This window comes from Vombatus ursinus, unplaced genomic scaffold (genome assembly GCF_900497805.2).
Source record: "Vombatus ursinus unplaced genomic scaffold, bare-nosed wombat genome assembly UNPS02011014.1, whole genome shotgun sequence".
Taxonomy (NCBI): Eukaryota; Metazoa; Chordata; class Mammalia; order Diprotodontia; family Vombatidae; genus Vombatus; species Vombatus ursinus.
In genome coordinates this window covers 11548481-11566929 of record NW_020950792.1, presented here as the reverse complement: position 1 = coordinate 11566929, position 18449 = coordinate 11548481, and positions in this window count along the sequence as shown.

The window sequence follows — 18449 nt, the reverse complement described above, 5'->3', positions numbered from 1 at the left end:
GAGAAAGGAAGAAAAATGAACAAAGTAAAAAGCACACAGCAGAGAACAAAAGAAAACTTAAAAGGAAGTAAAGACAGACAGCTCTCAACACAATACATAGTATGTATTATAAAGGCTTTCTTGAAATGGAAATTTATTGCTGTATATTTTGAATCCTCTCTCATGTTATGTTGTGCATGTGGCAATGCTTTTTTTTCTTTTTTATTATTTTATTTTTAGTATTTGCTTCTTTTTTTCTTTTCTTATTTTATATTTAAGCTTAAAATTTTTTAAAATTACAAATAAAAAAGAAATACATTCACAGGTAAAAGTATAGTCATAGATATATTTGCCTGGACCTGTGATTTCATAAATATAAGGAGCTCCTGGTAAGGAAATCCTTGTTACAAAAGTAGAACAGCAACTGCAACTGTTCTGCAGTTTAGTCTTAAAGAGTTGCCTGGGGCACTGAGTGGTTAATTGACTTGCCTTGGTTCATAGAATTAAGTATCAGAGGCAGTTCTTCAACCAGACTTTTTCCTGATTTCAAGATCAGAGGTCTGCCCCCTGCCTCTCTGCCTCTCTGATATGCCACAGTGACTCTATATCTATATCTATCTTATCTATATGTGTGTATATATTTGTATATATTCATTTATGCATACACACATATAAAAAATCTGTGGTCTAGAACTCCAAGCTCCAACATTCCACCGATAGTTTAAAAAAGATTCCTAGTTCCTCTGTGCACTTAAGGTAATAATAAATATAGGATAAAGGAAAATCTTTTTGTTATTTTACTGAAAGCATAAAACACATAAAGGAATCATAATAAACAGTAGACAGATTTCTCCTGCCCATTCCTGAAAACTCCTCCTTCATCCAGGGATCTAAGCCTCTACATTTATTTTATCCTAACAGTTTGGAATTCCACTGGGAGGAAAATAAAATTGAGGATGCTAGTCAATTGGCAATTCCTAGTCTTTATTCCTGGCACCCATACTGATGTGAAGCCTACAATATTACCTTAAGTGCTTGGGCTTTCCCAACAAGGAAAGCAAACTTGGTGTTTCATGAGAGGCAATTTCATCAAGTATGTGCTGTCTGAATAACTCATCATATAAATGGAAGGCTAAGTCTAGGCTTTTTTTTTCCTGTAATATGCACCAGTTTCTTGGTACTCCATCTCTAGGATAACATAGAGCACCCCTCATTAAAGAAGTGGGAGAGGGAAATTTTAGGCTACTGGTATGTTTTTTCCCAACCCCGAGGGATTCAGGAACTTAGTTTCTTCCCCGACAAGGTTCCTAAATGCATCATTCATACTACTCTCTCTCATGACTCCTGTAGCAACTATAGACTTCCTACTCCTACTCCTTCTTCCCAGTTTGCTTCTTTAGATATCACTCAGTCAAATACTGATTCCCTGGCTCCTGCTGTCTTCTTATTTTTGTTCCTTACAGCCACAAAGTTCAGTTCAAAACTTTCCAGAGCATCAAGGAGATCCCTTTAAAAATACCTGCAGATGGCATGACTAAAATAGCATTTTAGCCAGCACTTACAGAGAAGCTGAACAGATGACTGACTTCTACCCCCTACCCCCACCCCATAATTCCATTCTTAGCAATTTTCTCTCCCTCTTATTAACAGAATTTACTTATTTTCTACCTAGTCTAGAAACTCAAGGTTCCTGGACAACAATAACTATTGTTATTCAAACATATACCCAGACTAGTACCATCCTTTGAATGCAGAAATTCTGTCACATCTCTATGCCTGACATTGTGAGGCCTGGAAGGGAGTGGTTGCAAGTCCCTAGAAAGAAAAATCTAATGTATTACCCAACAAGGACCAAAGCCCACTCTTAGGTCTCTGATCTGTTCTCTGCTTAGATCTCTATGTATCTCCCCAAAGAATGTAGTGTTCACTACCTTAACAATGAAAATCCCACTTAAAAATGGTGGTTCTGAGACATAATAGATGGAGGCAATCAAACAATCCCTGGATATTTCATCATGTTCTCAATTAGGTATAAAAGGGCTGAATATTAACCAGACCCAGGAGATATTCCCAATTCTCTCAAAATGACAACTAAGCATGTCCATATGATTCTTAAGGGGATGAAGAATCGCAAACAATAGCCCCATTCCTTTAACCCAGGAGTAGGGAACCTATGGCCTCGAGGCCACATGTGGCCTTCTAGATCCTTGAGTGAAGCTTTTTGATTGAGTCTGATTTTTACAGAACAATTCTTTCGTTAAGGGGATTTGTTCTGTGAAGTTTGGATTCAATCAAAGGGCCGCACTTGAGAACCTAGAGGGCCGCATGTGGGCTCAGGCCTGCAGATTTCACACTCCTGCTTTAACCTCCTCAAGCTGATCAGAACTACCTAATGCACTCTCCTCCACAGTTAAAAAAAATGTTCAATCCCTACAAATCAAACTAAAGTGCCTTCAGCTATGTTGGCCTAGCTGCCCAATTCTGAATATCTCCCTGAAGACCTGGGAAAGTGACTTGTATTAGGGAACTCAATGCCAGTATTTGCCCATACACTGAATTTCATCTTCAGTGGCTTACATTTCCCCATGGGGTGCAGCACAATATTCATGATACTCTTCCAAAAATGAATCCAAACTTCCCATAGGCCAGTGGGCCTGTGCATATATTCATACCAAACATGTAATAGTATAAGGTTCTTCGGATTATAACTGCATTGCATTGATTTTTTAAGGATCTATCCCAATCTCAATACAGAGAGAAAAAAAAAATCTAAACATGACAACTAGTTCTCCATCTTGAGAAAGTGAGTAGCAGAGAGAAGACAGTGAAAGAGGACCAGATGCAAAGAGGAAGCATGGGCAGGGCTACTACAGCTGCTGGGCTTCTGCTCTTACTCTGGGGCTGCAGTAACCTGGGCTCTAGAGACTGTGGTGAGGGTGAAGGGGAGAGGCTGGTCCTAGGTATGCAAGACCTATACTTAAATCCCAGGATACACATGTTTCCATTTGAGTTACAGAAGGCTTGGTATTAGTGCAATGGACACAGGGTCAACTATGTCAGCATCACTCAGAATCAGGGCATCCCCCAGTACCGAAGCTCTTGCTGGGCCCTGGCAGATGGAATCAACATCAAGAAGAAGGGAGTCTGACAATCTACACTCCTATCTGTTCAATACATAATTGACTGTGGCAATGCTGGTTCTATGAAGGGGAGAATGATTTCCCTGTGCAGGAGTATGCTCACAAGCATGGCATTTCTGATGAGACCTGCAACAACTCCCAAGCCAAAGACTAGGAATGTGACCAGTTTAAGCAATGTGGTATGTGCAGTGAATTCCATCAGTGCCATTTCATACAGAACTATGCCTTCTGGCAAGTTCAGAATTATGGCACTGTTTTTGAGAGAAAAGATGATGGCAGAAATATATGCAAACAGTACTGTCAGCTATAGCGTAAACCAACAGAAAGCTTGCATAATCAATTAAGTCATCCTTAATTCCAGTTACATTTAAAAGATGAAGCCTAGTATACTAAAAAGGAAGTTACATCTGCAATCAAAAGACTGTGGTTTGAGATTCTGGTTCTGATATCTGATTGGCTTTGTGACCATAAACGAGTCACTTAGACTTTTGGAGACTCACTTTCTTTGTCTATTAAAAAAATTATAATAATAACATTTGCACTCTCTATCTCCTAGGAGAGCTGCTTTGTAAATCTAAAAACAATACAAATGTGAATTATAATTATAATACATGTCTGCTTCACTATCATTTTGGTTTTCTTCCTCTTGAAAGAGAAAGAAGGGAGATTCAAAAGGAAAACACTAACTGCTAGTCTAATTTTTTTTTATGATCATTTGTTCCTGAAGAAATAAGAATAATTTCACATCTAGATACCAAGAAGCAACTTTGAATAGAAATTGCCAATTTTTTCTCATTTCCAATTAAGCAGATTTGGATGTAATGTCTCTTGTGTCCTGGTTAAAAGCAATGAAAATCGATATGGCAGCAAGACAATAATTTCAAATAGAAAATGTCACATAAATATTTAAAATAAACATATTTACTACATTTAAATTAAGAAATCAATAACAAAGTTCATTGCATCTCCAAACCCCCACAAAATTCAGTCTGCCCTTTTGATCTTCATTTTAGCTTTAAAGTTCATACTCACTGCTGAAAATCAACTCTGATGCCATATGCCTATTTCAAGGGTTATGCAAGTAACACAGATCATGGAGACATTTATAAGAAAGGTACAATTAAAATGTTTTCCAGTGATTAAAAAAATGTGTGTTTTATATGTTTCACAACCTTCCCTCACCCCACACACACACCCCAACTTGGACCTTTCATCACCTGCATATATTCCTTATAGCAGAGGAGAAAACTAAGGTATGAGAGTAATTTCCTCCTGCATTTCTCATGTTCAAGCTGTTTTGGAAGAATGTGCATGAATGGGTTTCAGAAAACTCATTATTTTGAACAGCTCTTCTTGCCAACATTCTCATTTTCTACTTACAGTGGCCAAAATGCCATGTGAAATCCACAGGACAGCAAATGTTTAGTCTTGTAGATGGCTACTGATAATACAAACCTGTAACAACTGAGGATCAACAGAGGATGAAAATGACTTGGCTTAAGCAGCTCCACTTTGGAGGGGAGCTCTTCTGCCTTCCCACAAAGCAACCCCTTCACTGTGTGCTACATAGCAGATGCCCTGGGCTGCTCTGGCAGCTGCACTACTTCAGTAACACAATTCTAATTAGTGATAGAATAAAAACCTTTCATGTGAAATGTTGATGTCAACATAGGCTCACATCTTGGTGGCTGATAAGGAATAAGTTTCCCATGAACAATATTAGGGAAAAATTTATCTAGACTTAAAAGTACAATACTTAATCATTATTTTTCTCCTCCTCCACACAGGTGCTTTTTAAAATATGTTGTTTAGAGTCTTTTTGTCGTTACGTAATTGTGTCCGGCGATATGTCCATACTCTAGATCAAATCCTTCTTTGTAGCAAAGCAAAACAAATAGATCAAAAACAACCAACACAATTAACTGACTACATGGGAACATATGGGTAAAACATTCTTCTCAGCTCTCAGCCATGATGAGGGAAGTACTGTGTGTCTCATTGTCAGATGTCCAGCATTGTTTTTTTCAGTTACTCAAAATCTGACTTCCTTTTAGTGATCTTATCTATGTGTATTGTAATACTGTGCATAATATTATTTTGTTTTTTTGTTTCACTGTGTGTCAGTTGATATGAATCTTCTCATATTTCTCCAAATGCTTTCTATTTATCTCATTGCAGAAAAATATGTCAATACATTCATATATCACAGGGGGTTTTTTTTTAGCCATTTTCACAATTTACAATCACTCATTTTGTTTCTAATTCTTTGCTACAATAAGATTAATGATATGAATATCTTTGTATGGATTGCCCCCTTTTTCTTGTCTTTACATTCTTTGGTGTATATGCCAAGTAAAGGAAACAAGGGGTCAAAGGATATAAACAGTTAATCATTTTTTGGGAATAATTTCAATTTAAAATTCAGAATGAATGAATCACTTCGCACTTTCACCAACAGTATTATTAGTGTGCCTGTCTTTTCACAGCCCCTCCTATATTAGTTGTTTCTAGTCTTTTGATTGTCAATACCAATTTACAAGATGTGCTGTGAAAACTAGGAGTTTTCATTTGCATTTTTCTTAATATAATCGATTTGGAGCATATGTCCAAATGAAAACTTACATTTATGATTCTGTTGAAAATGGCTTATATACTTTGTTAATATACTTTATATTTTGAGAAATGATTCCTGGTGTTATATATTTTTGTTAGTTCCCTGTAAAATATGCATATAAGACTTTATTAGTTTAATCATTTGTCTTATTTAGTAAATTTCTATTTTTTCAGTATATGTTATATTTTGTTTAGATGTATTACTTATTTCCATTTCTTTTCACCACACTCATGATAGATATACACACATATATGTATGTATGTATGTATGTTATGTGTATATTTACATGTATCTGCTTAATGATTTGTGGATACTGTTATCCGACCAAGAATAAATATTAAAATATGTCATATTAATAATATCCCAATCAAGTCTATATCTCTACTGAATCTAAGTGCTTTAATTGACTTGGTCAGACTTTATGGGATCAAATTTAGCATACAAACATAGATATTAACAAAGCAGTTAAAAATAATAGAACCTTAAAAAGAACCTGTCCCATAAATTCAAAGAACTTGAATGACATTGTGTGTTATCTATATGGTTCTACAGTTGTATGAACCAGACACAGAATCATCAGTTTGTGTGCTGTTGACACAACATCTATAATGCCTACGGTAAGCTAAGATCACTGCCTCTGTGGTCCAATGTTCACAATGTCACAGTTACATGGAGATGGGTTTAAATATTACAGAGGTAGGTGACAAGTGGTAGTTTTGAAACATGCTATAATACATTTAATGACTATAAATCTTTCTAATTTTTTTTAATGTTTCAATGTTTGTGAAAATCACTAAGCCTTGGGGCCTAGAGCAACCTTTGCCTGGAAGCTTCACTCAGGTTCAGCACATTCTGCTAACTCTCCCACCCCCCCACCTCAACCCCCAGCAACCATGGGGGGGGTGAGGGAAGGAGATGGGTCAAGGTAAAGAAGCTAGCCTCCAAATTTGGACTACAGGCCATTCACCTCAAATAGCAGGTACCACCCAATGTCCCCCCATCATCTCCTGGATGCAGCCTATTGGTTCCTCCTCTTTGGGACCTCCTCAAGGCAGGGACAGCTCTATGCCCCTTGCCAACAGGAAGCAGTTTCAGAAGCCAAGAACTTCACCCCTTGCCCTAAAAGAATCTGGGTCCCATTTGTATGAGGGAGGAATGATGGGGATGGGATCTGAACCCCTAAAAGGTAAAGACCATGTCTTTGGGATCTGGACCCCAAAAAAGAAAAACCCTGGACTTTCCCAAATACCAGGCTTTTGTCTGAGGCTGTAATCCACTTGACTGGCCTTTCATTGTGGCTACACACAATCTCCCAATTCTGTTCTTTTACTTCCAGTTTGCCCCTGGCCACTTCCCACCCTTAATCCTGTCTGGATTCCATTCTCCCCTGGCCACATGGTTCAGGTTCCTGGTATTCTGTTCACCCCAGCTTACTAGCTGCTCTCATCCAGATCCTCTTTAGACCCTTCCTCCAGTCACCACAAACTACCTGGCCATTCCTAGATCCGTTCTAGTCTTTCTGTATATTAAGTCCATCTTGTCTCTATTAAGGTGCTCAGATTCTTAAAATCTAGCCAAATGCCCTGATTCTTTAAAAGGCTAACCAATAGCACACAGATGTTCAGATTCCTTAAGAGTCTGGCCAATGTGATGGATCTTTAATAAACATTTTCTTTAGCTAAAATAAAAATAATAATCACATATAAGAATCCCTACAGACTACATAGTGACTTAGAAAATCATATATTAGAATTTTGTGTTTTAATGTATTTTTATTTATTTTTTTAAATATTTCCCAATTACATTTTAATTTTGCTCAAGCATCCTTAGAAGTATTGCGGGCTATGTGTTCTCCACCTCTGGAATAAATGATCTCTAAGGGTTTTACCCATCTCTAAAACTCAATGATATATGGCATTCCATTTTTCTACCACATGGATGGGTGAATTCCTTCATTAATCAGCAAACACTTAACTTACTTAGGAAAATAAGTCAATCAATGGTAACACAAATGTAAAATATAAATTCATTTTTAAATCTTATAGAGAAGAATGCCTGGCACATAGCAGGTACTTAATAAACGTTTATTCAATAAATGAACGATGGTAGAATATAATGTCTATATCACTTCTTAAAATAGAAACAGAAGGTGAAAGGATGATTGACCAAAGACCCAACTAAGCAAAGTTATTCCAAGGTCATGTAAGCATAAAACTGTAAGGATGATAACCATCAGAAGAAGCCTGGAAATACCACAAAGATTTTTATGTGAAACTTTGTACTAGCAAGGACGAAGGAGCCATCACACTTAGGTTCTAATGTCATAGGTCCAGCTGTGCTTAGAAAGAAGGTCAATATGGCATTAAATAAGAATTATATCTCATGTTTCTATCAGTCAACCATCAAGCACTGAAAACTGGGGAAAGGGGAGGAAATAAACAAGCAGCTTACCTTTTAATGTTACCTTCTGATAATTACAAGATATACTAATACAGGCATATAAAAATGTATACAAAGTAGATACAATGTAACCTTAGAGGAAAGGCATTGGCAGTTGGGAGATTATGAAAAGCCCCTATAAAAGGTGGCACTTGTGCTAATTGTTGAAGGAAGCCAGATGGTCAGAAAAGTGGAGGCAGGGAAGTCAAGCATTCCTGGTCTGGAGAATAGCCAGTGCAAAGACACAGAGATGGAGCTTTATGTGTGAGTAAATCCAGGTAGGCCTGTATGAATGTATGTGTAATATTTGGAGGGGGAAAGGTGTGTAATGTGTGAAGAAGACTAGAGAGATATGAACCAAGTTTCAGTATGTTCTAAATGCAAAACAGAGCAGTTTATATTTGATCACAGAAGTAATAAGGAGTCATTGAAGTTTATTGAGTGGGGGAGTAACATATCCACATCTCTACTTTGGCAACTATATTGAAAATGAATTAGAATGGGGAGATGCTTGAGACTGGCAGGGAAAACAATTGTCAATCAATCAACAAGAATTTATTATGTATTTATCATGTGCCAGGTACCATGTTATGTTAGGAGTAGGGTATATTTATATATGGATTTTTGGTAAAAGAAAATGAGTTCTGTTTTAGATATACTAAATTTGAGATGCTTATGAAGGTTTGAAATATCTAGTAGGCAGCTTGTGAAGCAGAAGTAAAGCTCAGGAAACTAAGCAGGCCTGGATGTATAGCTCTGGGAATCATCTACATTAAGATGGCTCTTCATTGTACTTTAATGGTTGCAAAGAATATTACATACATAATCTCATTTGATCAACATAAAAAAAAACTGTGAGTAGGTGCTGTTTATTACCTTCATTTCACAGATGAGGAAATTGAGAATAAGAAAAGCAAAGTGATTGTCCAAGATGGCTAGCTTCTGAGCCTGGATTTGAACCCAGATCTTCCTGACTCCAAGTCCTACACTCTATTCACTGAAACATGCTACCTTCTAAAGATAATTACGATGAGAAAAATAGATGGGGAGGCCAAGTAAGCATAAAGGTAATTAATTCTAAAAGAAACACAGTTATGAGGACTTTCAATTATCATTCCTCAAGGTATCTGAAGGTACAGAAGATATCAACATCCTGGGGCAAGTCCCAGGTTTTATTAATACTCCCCCACAAAAGAAAGACCATTAGTAACTGCCATCTTCTTATATCTTTAATAAACATTGTCTTTAGCTAAAATAAAAATAATAATCACATATAAGAATCCCTACAGACTACATAGTGACTTAGAAAATTATATATTAGAATTTTGTGTTTTACTGTATTTTTATTTATTTTGTTAAATATTTCCCAATTACATTTTAATTTTGCTCAAGCATCCTTGGAAGTATTGCGGGCTATGTGTTCTCCACCTCTGGAATAAATGATCTCTAAGGGTTTTACCCATCTCTAAAACTCAATGATATATGGCATTCCATTTTTCTACCACATGGATGTGGTAGCTATATACATTTTTCTGAAAATAATATGCACATGAATCAGGGGTATCCTTGATGAGAGTATTATTAGGGAATAGTTAGGCCTTCACAATTTCTATTATTCAGATCTTCTACAGTAAACCATATCTTTACCATCATCCAATTGAGTTGAAGATGAAAACACTACAGAATCCCACTGTACTTAATGTCATCTTTAACACACACATACACACATTTGATTTGTACATAAAATAACACCCTAGGGGCCTTCTTCCAATAAGGTGTTTCTTGAGCAGAGTTAAAATTGTGTTAGATTCCTGGAAAGGAATAACAGAGATAACCTTGTCTGATGATACTCTGGTCATTAAAATCAATCAAGTCATAAAACAGGGAAACATATGTTCATGAAAGGCATTCACCTCTGAGATGAATTATGTCCAATACCCAATCCAAATTGAAGATTCTTTATTGACAAGGAGATCCTCTAGTTAATCCTATTTGCTGATGACATAACAGTATTGCAACACACTCCAGAACATTGCAGTCTCCATAGTAAGAACCATAACCACTTTTTTTTGAATTGGCCTAACCATTTACAAAGAAAAAGCAAGTATATAAAGAATATCTATTGTTCAGATTATGAACTCCAGTTAGATAGTCAATCTATAGACCTCAAGTATTAAGAAAAATATATAATAATATTTTGGTGAGAAAATAATCATAATAGCTAACATTGACAAATCACTTCAAGGTTTTCATAGCACTTTATGTATATGATTGTATTTAAGTTTATATTTCTTGGATAGAAACCACAAGTGGACAATGAGTTGAGGCTACAATTAAAGTGGAAGAAAGCTGATTGGAATGCTTTTGGGAAATAACAAATTTTGTTTAATGACCCCAAACTTGTCTTTGAAATAAAAGTCCATTTTCTTTAATACCAATATTCTTCTGCTGCTTTTGTTTTTTATCTACAAGTCATGAAAAATTTAATAAAACATTTAAAAATCAGTAAGTTTCAAAGAACGATACAGAAGTACATGATTGATGTAGGCAAGCTGAAAAACTCTATGCTAAAAAAAAAAACAACATGCTCAAACAGTGGAAGTCTGGTAAGGAACAGAGAAGGGTGAGAAAGCAAGAGTAAAGCATAAACAATGGCTAGTCCATGTGTTCCACTGCAACTCAGACGATTTCAAAAGAAAGCAAAGAAGACCACCAATTCCCCACCTCATCCTGCCCCCCACATAAACTAAAAAGAGAACATGAAAAAGTGTCTCACCAGATTGGGCGGGCATGGATGGATTGTAATCTATGCCATTGGAGCAAACATTCAAATCAATGGAATCATAGATGTTTTGGATATTTTGAATATAGATATGGTTGCTGGGGTCAACAAAGGTTTCCTATATACTATTTTATAGATGAGGAAACTAAAGTCTAGTGAGGTTAATGAACTTGCCTAATATCATATACATTCAAATACATTCGAACCCAGGACCTCTGATTAAATTTGGTGTCACTTTCATCATGTTATTGTTGTTCAGATTTTTTCAGTCACATCCAATACTTTGTGACCCCATTTAGGGTTTTCTTGGCAAAGATACTGGAGTGGGTTTACCAATTCCTTCTCTAGCTCATGGTACAGATGAGGAAAGTGAGGCAAGCAGGGCTATTAGTTCAGTAAATAATATAAAAATAACTAGAAAATTGGAAAGATAAAAATCTTGTAGTGATTCCAAAGAAAAAGTTAATATGAATGACCTCTTTATAATAACTCAAATAATTTTTGAAATGGCATAAAGAGCCATATCTTTTGTGTTGCTGATTGGCAAAGAATTAATTATATTGGTCCATTGCTTTTCACAGAAAATGTATAGTTCAAAATGATTTTTTCTTAGGATCAAGTAGGTGAAAAGAGACTTCTGGTTGTGTGGTCTCTAAGCAGGTCTGATCTAAAACATGCCAAGCAGATGCAGCTTCCTCCTGATGTTAGAGCACAAATTTCCTTCCTAAAGAAAAATGCATTAGCCTCATTAGCTTAACACAGAGTTAAACAAGAAAGACAACATGATAGACAATTCGTGGGAATTACAGTAGAGAGTGTTGCTATCCAATTCTAACTCCACCACTTATTACTTGGGTGAACGTAGACAGGTCACTTCTTGGGCTCCAGTTTCAATTTTAAAAAAGTGACTATAATAATTACAACATCTAAACCCAGTGTTGCTGTAAGAAGAGTCCTTTGTAACACTTATAAAGTACTAAATATATGAGTGATCATTAAGCCAATCTGAGCTTCTGAATGAATGGTTGCTTCCTATTTTTGAAAATACATTTGTGGTATTTAAAGAACATGGATTTTAAAGACAGAGAAATATAACTAATTTTATGTCATGTCAATCAACTCTTCTAAAATGGCAAATTAGGATTGATCATCCAAAAAAGTAGAAACACCACGCTTTTTTTAACTTGCTTTGTTCAGCAATAATAAACCTTGCTGAAGGTTTATTTTTTAATCTGCTTATTTTATAATGTATAAATGTCAGCCTACAAATACCTCTACATCTGTGCTTGCAATCATGTATGAGTACAGACAAGTTTGATTTACATGATAAATTCTTTAATCCTGAAGCTTATGTTTGCCTGCCAGTGGGTGTCCACAGGTGTTTGCCTACAGGAAGTTCCCTGACAGTTGAGGAGGAACCATGGGGTTTTCCTTGACAGTGGAAATTAACTGCAGAAACCTTACAGTTAGAATAGAAGTAGAGGCAGAGTAGGACAATGATGCTTCATGTGTTGTGCATTTCTAATTCCTAATTATTTGTTACCAATTAGGTAAAGATACTAAAGGAGTAAGCAGCAATACTCCCTGGTTACATGTATTATAAATATCCATATGAAAACATGGTCATGTATGTATATGTCCATGAATCACATTTTTATCTATATGCCTATAAATCTAAAACTATGTCTATATCCACACCTCTATATCTATATCTGTACAAGCATCTGTGCATGTATATATATATATGTATATATATATATGTGTGTGTGTGTGTGTGTGTGTGTGTGTGTATCATCTATATCTTCATCTGTATTTCTATCAAGTGAACCAATTCTTGTTGCCATGGATGTTTACAGTATACTGGAAGTACTGCAGCTGTAAGATGAGTCCCATGAACATTTAACTTCTGACAGCTGTGAATGCTTCTTTGTGAAGGCAGACATTGGTCTTTGACTCGGAGTTTCTGGAAGAACTCCAAGATGCCTTCTCTAATGCTATTGCAGGCTCTTTGAGTGCATGTTAGAAGGAGATGTTCAGAAAAGGCATGCCTTCCTAAAAGTGGACAGATCCTCGGTTTCTTTCTAACTGTGCATCTGAACTTAAAACCTAGATAGAATATAAAAACTGATTGATCTTAGACTTGTCAAATTTGCAACAGGAGGAAACGCATAATGATCTTTAGCACTTCAAAGAATCTACAATAACACTGGCATGAGACTGCCCTGTACCAAGGCAGATCTCAAATTCTTCTCATATTAGCAAATGATCATCATGGGTTAATGTGACCAGATATTGTTATCATCTTTTGGCCAGCCTTTTCATGATGAGCCTTTCAAAGATCTCAGATTATTAAAAAAATATAGAATGGACAGATATTTACTGTGTAAATGGAGCAAATACATATATTTATTCCTTTCAAATAATCATTTCATAGGCAGTCTTATGCAACTATATGAGATATCCCAAAAGTCTTAATGCATTTTTAAAATTTAGCAGTGACTAATGCTACTAAAGCTACTTTTATGTAGGTGTTAAGTTTTGTTTTTGAGTCATTTTAGTCATGGCCAACTCTCTTTGACTCCATTTGGGGTTTTCTTGACAAAGATACCAGAGTGGTTTGCCATTTCTTTGCCCAGCTAGTATGTATGTAAGCCAGATTTGAACTCAGGTCCTCCTGACTCCAGGGCCAGTGCTCTATCCCAGGTTTTAAAATGTTAAGGCAAAAAAAACAGAGCTTTTTAGTAGCTACTAAAGCTACTGAGTACACTAAGATTTTTGGGAAATGTATTAGTGAGTGCTTAATAATTTGAAAGTTATAAATATTCTAGAACACATAGTTAAATGAAATATTAGAAGACATGAAAGTGTAAATTTCTTTATAAAAATGTGTACTTAATATTCACTAAAGTCCTACTCAGATATCTTAGTGTGGAACTAGACTGAGGTTTTTATAGGCTATGAGATGTCTTGAAAGCCCAAGAACTAATCATAGAAAAGAATAAATAACAAGGTGTAAAACTAACTATAAAAAAATTAACTGTATAAACTGCAGATGCCAAAAAGGTCTACTCTTGTTCCTCTTCCCTTCTATGTATATATTGTCTCAGTTTTTTATCTCACTATTTCCAATGAATTCAATTATCATCTCTATGTAGATGATTCTCTGATATACTTATCTGGCTCTAACTTTTATCTTGACCTCCAGTCCAAAACAGAACTCATTATGATTTCCCCAAAACTCTTTCTCCTCTTCCTATTTTCCCCAGTACTATCAAGAGCACCACCAGTATCCCAGTCACCCAAAATCCCAACCTCAAGTGTTATCCTTGATTCCTCAAACCCCAACAAATAAATGCTTGTTAATGATGATAATGATGCTTTGGCTATACTAGATGATTCCTTTTTGAGCTGAGAATAACTCCTTTGAAAGAATTCAAAATTAAAGCAGTAAGATAGGATAAAGAATTATAGGCCACACCTCAGAGTGACTTTTAAAAATCATTTCACTGGGTCCAGGAAACATATTTAAAGAAGAATCTGACTCTTGATAAGTCACAGACAGGTGGAGCTAGAAATGGGAAGGCATAAAAATTCATATGGAATTAGAAGAGTAGAAACTGAGGCAGAGGTCACTAGTCACTCAATCAACAAGCATTTATTAAGTACTTACTATGTGCTGTGAATTGTCGTGCTGGGTATTCAAAGAAAGGTAATGATGATGATGATGATGATAATGATGATGATGATGATGATGATATCTCCACTCAAGCTACTGGATGAGATAACATGTAAAAAACTAGGTATATATGAAATATGTAGAATAGATGGGATGTAATTTGGGAGGGAGAGATACTAGTAGCTGTGGGGACTGGGAAAAACCTGTAGAAGGTAGCATTTGAATTGAGTTGTGAAAGAAGCCAGAAAAATTATAAGACAGAAGTGAAGGAGCAGAGCATTCCAGGAATTAGACATAGCAAATGAAAAAGCATAAAAATGAAAGATGGAGTGTTTTGTGAGAGGAACATTAGGGACTATGCAACTGGAGCGCAGAGTATACGGAGGGGAGTAAAAGGTGAGAAGACTGTTAAAGGTAGGAAGCGTCTAGGTATAAAAATCTTTAAATGACAAACAAATGGCATTATATTTGTTCCTAAGGATAATAGGGAACCACTGGTGTTCCTAGAGCAAGGGGTGCCATGCTCAGATCTCCATTTTAGAAAAAAAAACATCTTGGCAACTAAGTACAGCATGGATCGGAATGGGAAAGAGATTTGAGGCCCTTTGTAGCTATACTCCTTGAAAAGGCAATCTAGAATATGTGGCTCCACTTTCTCTATTCTCACTCTCTCTTAACCCTTTACAATCCAGTTTCTAACCTTATCATGAAATTTCTCTCTCCAAAGTTACTAACGATCTTTTAGTTGCCAGATCCAGTGGCCTTTTCCTTATCCACATTCTCCTTGACCTTTTTGCAGCCTTTGACACTGAGAATCATTCTTTCTCCCTTTATTATGTTTTCTCTTTAGGCCTTCAGGACACCATTCTCTTCCTGGTTCTTCTCCCACCTATCTGAACTCTCCTTCTCTGTCTCCTTTACTAGATCCTCTTCCACCATGCCCTCTAATCATAGGTGCCCCTCAGGGTTCTTTCCTGGGCTCTCTTCTTTTCTCCTTTTATACTTGGTGATCTATAATCCTTCTTTACTTGGTGATCTTATCAGCTTCCATGGATTTACTGTCTCTGTGGTGATGATTCCCAAATCTACTTGTGCTGCCTGAAAGTCTCTGTTTGCCTCCAATCTTGCATCTCCAACTGACTTTCAACATCTCCAACTGGAAGTCCAGTAGACACCTTAAACTGAACATGTTCAAAACAGATCTCATTATCTTTCTCCCAAAACACTTCCCTCTCCTATTCCCTCCCTTTCCTATTAATGTAGAGGACAAGATCATCCTTCCATTTTCAAAGACTTGCAACCTAGGAGTCAAAAGCCTGTCAATTTCACCATTGCAGCATCTTTTGAATATACTCCCTTTTCTCCTCTGACACTACCAACCACTAAAGTGCAGGCCCTCATCAAATCATGTCTGGTCTATTGTAATAGACTGGTACAGGGTCTGTCTGCCTCAAATCTTTCCCCACTCCAATCTATCCCCCATTCAGACACTAAAGTGGTTTTCCTAAAGTATAGGTCCAACCATGTCATTCTCCTATTCAATAAACTCTAGAGGTTCCCTATTTATTGCCTCCAGGATTAAACACAAATGCTCTGTTTGCCATTCAAAGCCCTTCATGACCTAGCCACTTCCTACCTTTCCAGACTTCTTATACCTTACTCTCTGTCACATAATCTTCAATCCAATCAAACTGGCCTCCTCGCTGTTCCACAAACAAGATACTCCATCTATCACCTAGGGTATTTTCTCTGACTGTCTTCCATGAATGTAACATTCTCCCTCCTCTGCTCTACCTACTGTCCAACCTGGCTTCCTTCAAGTAGCAACTAAATTTCTTCTTTTACTGGAAGCTTTCCATATTCCTTATTAATTCTAGTGCCTCCACTCTAAAAAATATTTCCTATTTATCCTTTATGTAATTACTTTATGTGTGTGTATATATATTTACATATTTTCTTTCCAATCAGAGTGTACGCTCCTTGAGAGCAGAGACTGTATTTTGCCTCTTTTGGTATCCTCAAACTTAAGATAGTGCCTGGCACACATGATTGAATCATCTCAGGTGAAAAACAGACTCAGCCAAATAAGTAAGTAAATAAACAAACAAATAAACAAATAATTAAATAAATACATATAGATGTAGATATGAATATCAGCATCAATATAGGTATATAAATGAATTAATAAATGAATGAATATTCCAAGGAATTTTCTTTTATAATAACTTTCCATGGAGCTCTAAAGTAAAAAGGATAATTGTTCTTCATTCTTGACCTCATGTAAAATGTTGTTGCGAAACTACAATCCTTTTTTTCACATACACATAATAATAGCTAACATTTATATAGCTCTTAACACATATTACCTCATTTCATCTATTCAAGAATGTTGGGCACAAGTACCCTACTTTTGTATGTGGGGGAAATAAGACTAAGAGATTTAGTTCATAGTTACACAACTTTTAAGTGATAAAACCTGGATCAGAATCCAGGCATCGGTTGCACTTATGTTTCATGTTCTTTGCATTACCCTTTATTAGCTTCTGTCATGACAAAGACAATGGCAAAATGCATCAAATTTTAATCAATCCCTAATTTGCAAATCTGAAGTTATTACTAATAGTCAAAACTCCAGATGAAGGACAGGAAATCCACTTATAAAAATATTTTAATAGTTGCTGGGCAAATGTATAGTGCTTATGTAATAATGTTACTTTCTATATAGTGTGTTAACTATAAGAATGATTTTGCATGATTAGTAATCTTCCAAGGATATCTAGACATAGGTAGAGAGATAAATAAATAATCATTAGCTAGCCAGATAAATTGATAAATTCTAACATCTAAAAAGTGTTATTTTTCTGCTTTACTAATCTCATGCTGCTATTTATTACCCTTTTAATGGAATATAAAATATATGTGACATTAAAAAAATGCTTAAGCAGCTAGAAATAAATCTTCCTAAAAGTATGATGAGCCCTTGATATAAATGATTTTCCCTTTTGATTCTTCTTGTTGGATTAGAAAATTAGTGTCTGTGTTTCACAATGAAAATGGCAGAGCTTTTTGTCAACTTGTTCATTCCTTTTAAAATCAACTCAATGGAAAATAACACTTTATAAAAGCCATTTTTAAATTTTCTTCCTTGACTCTTAAATTTCATTATTCTGATATGAACTTTGGTAATTATCAGCATTCTTTAAAATCGAGTTAGTAATACCTACTCAAGTGGTATTAAAATAGAAGTAAATAAAATTTGATAGGATATATGGAAACAGAAATGCTTCCCCAACACAGGGCCACAAAGACAAGGTATTTTGATATCACAAGTATAGTTATTAGTTTAGGTTTTCAAGTAAATACTAAGCTATCTGTGTGTGTGTGTGTGTGTGTGTGTGTGTGTGTGTGTGTGCATACTTTCCTTACCAGGTCGGTATCTCCTGAGAAAGTACAGAATTCATAAAATAGGTCACATGGATATTACTTAGCATAAAACTATACTGTCATGATGGGGACATATGATCTAGTGACTAATTGAAAGAGTGAGTTTTGGATGAGAAATCTAGTCAGATAGGACTTTTGGTCTCTGAGACTTTTTTTTCCTTTTCTATAATGATTTAAGTGAAGGATTAGGTCAGGAAATGTTAAAACATAATTATTATAATTTATTTACACACTTTCTGTGAATGATAGCCTATGAATTTCAAGAGGGTGATTCACAAAGTAGAAGAATTCTGATCCAAATAACTCCACAGAATTTAACACTGAAAAACAGAATATTTCAAGTCATTTGTTCTCTTCAAACATGTTTTAGCCCAA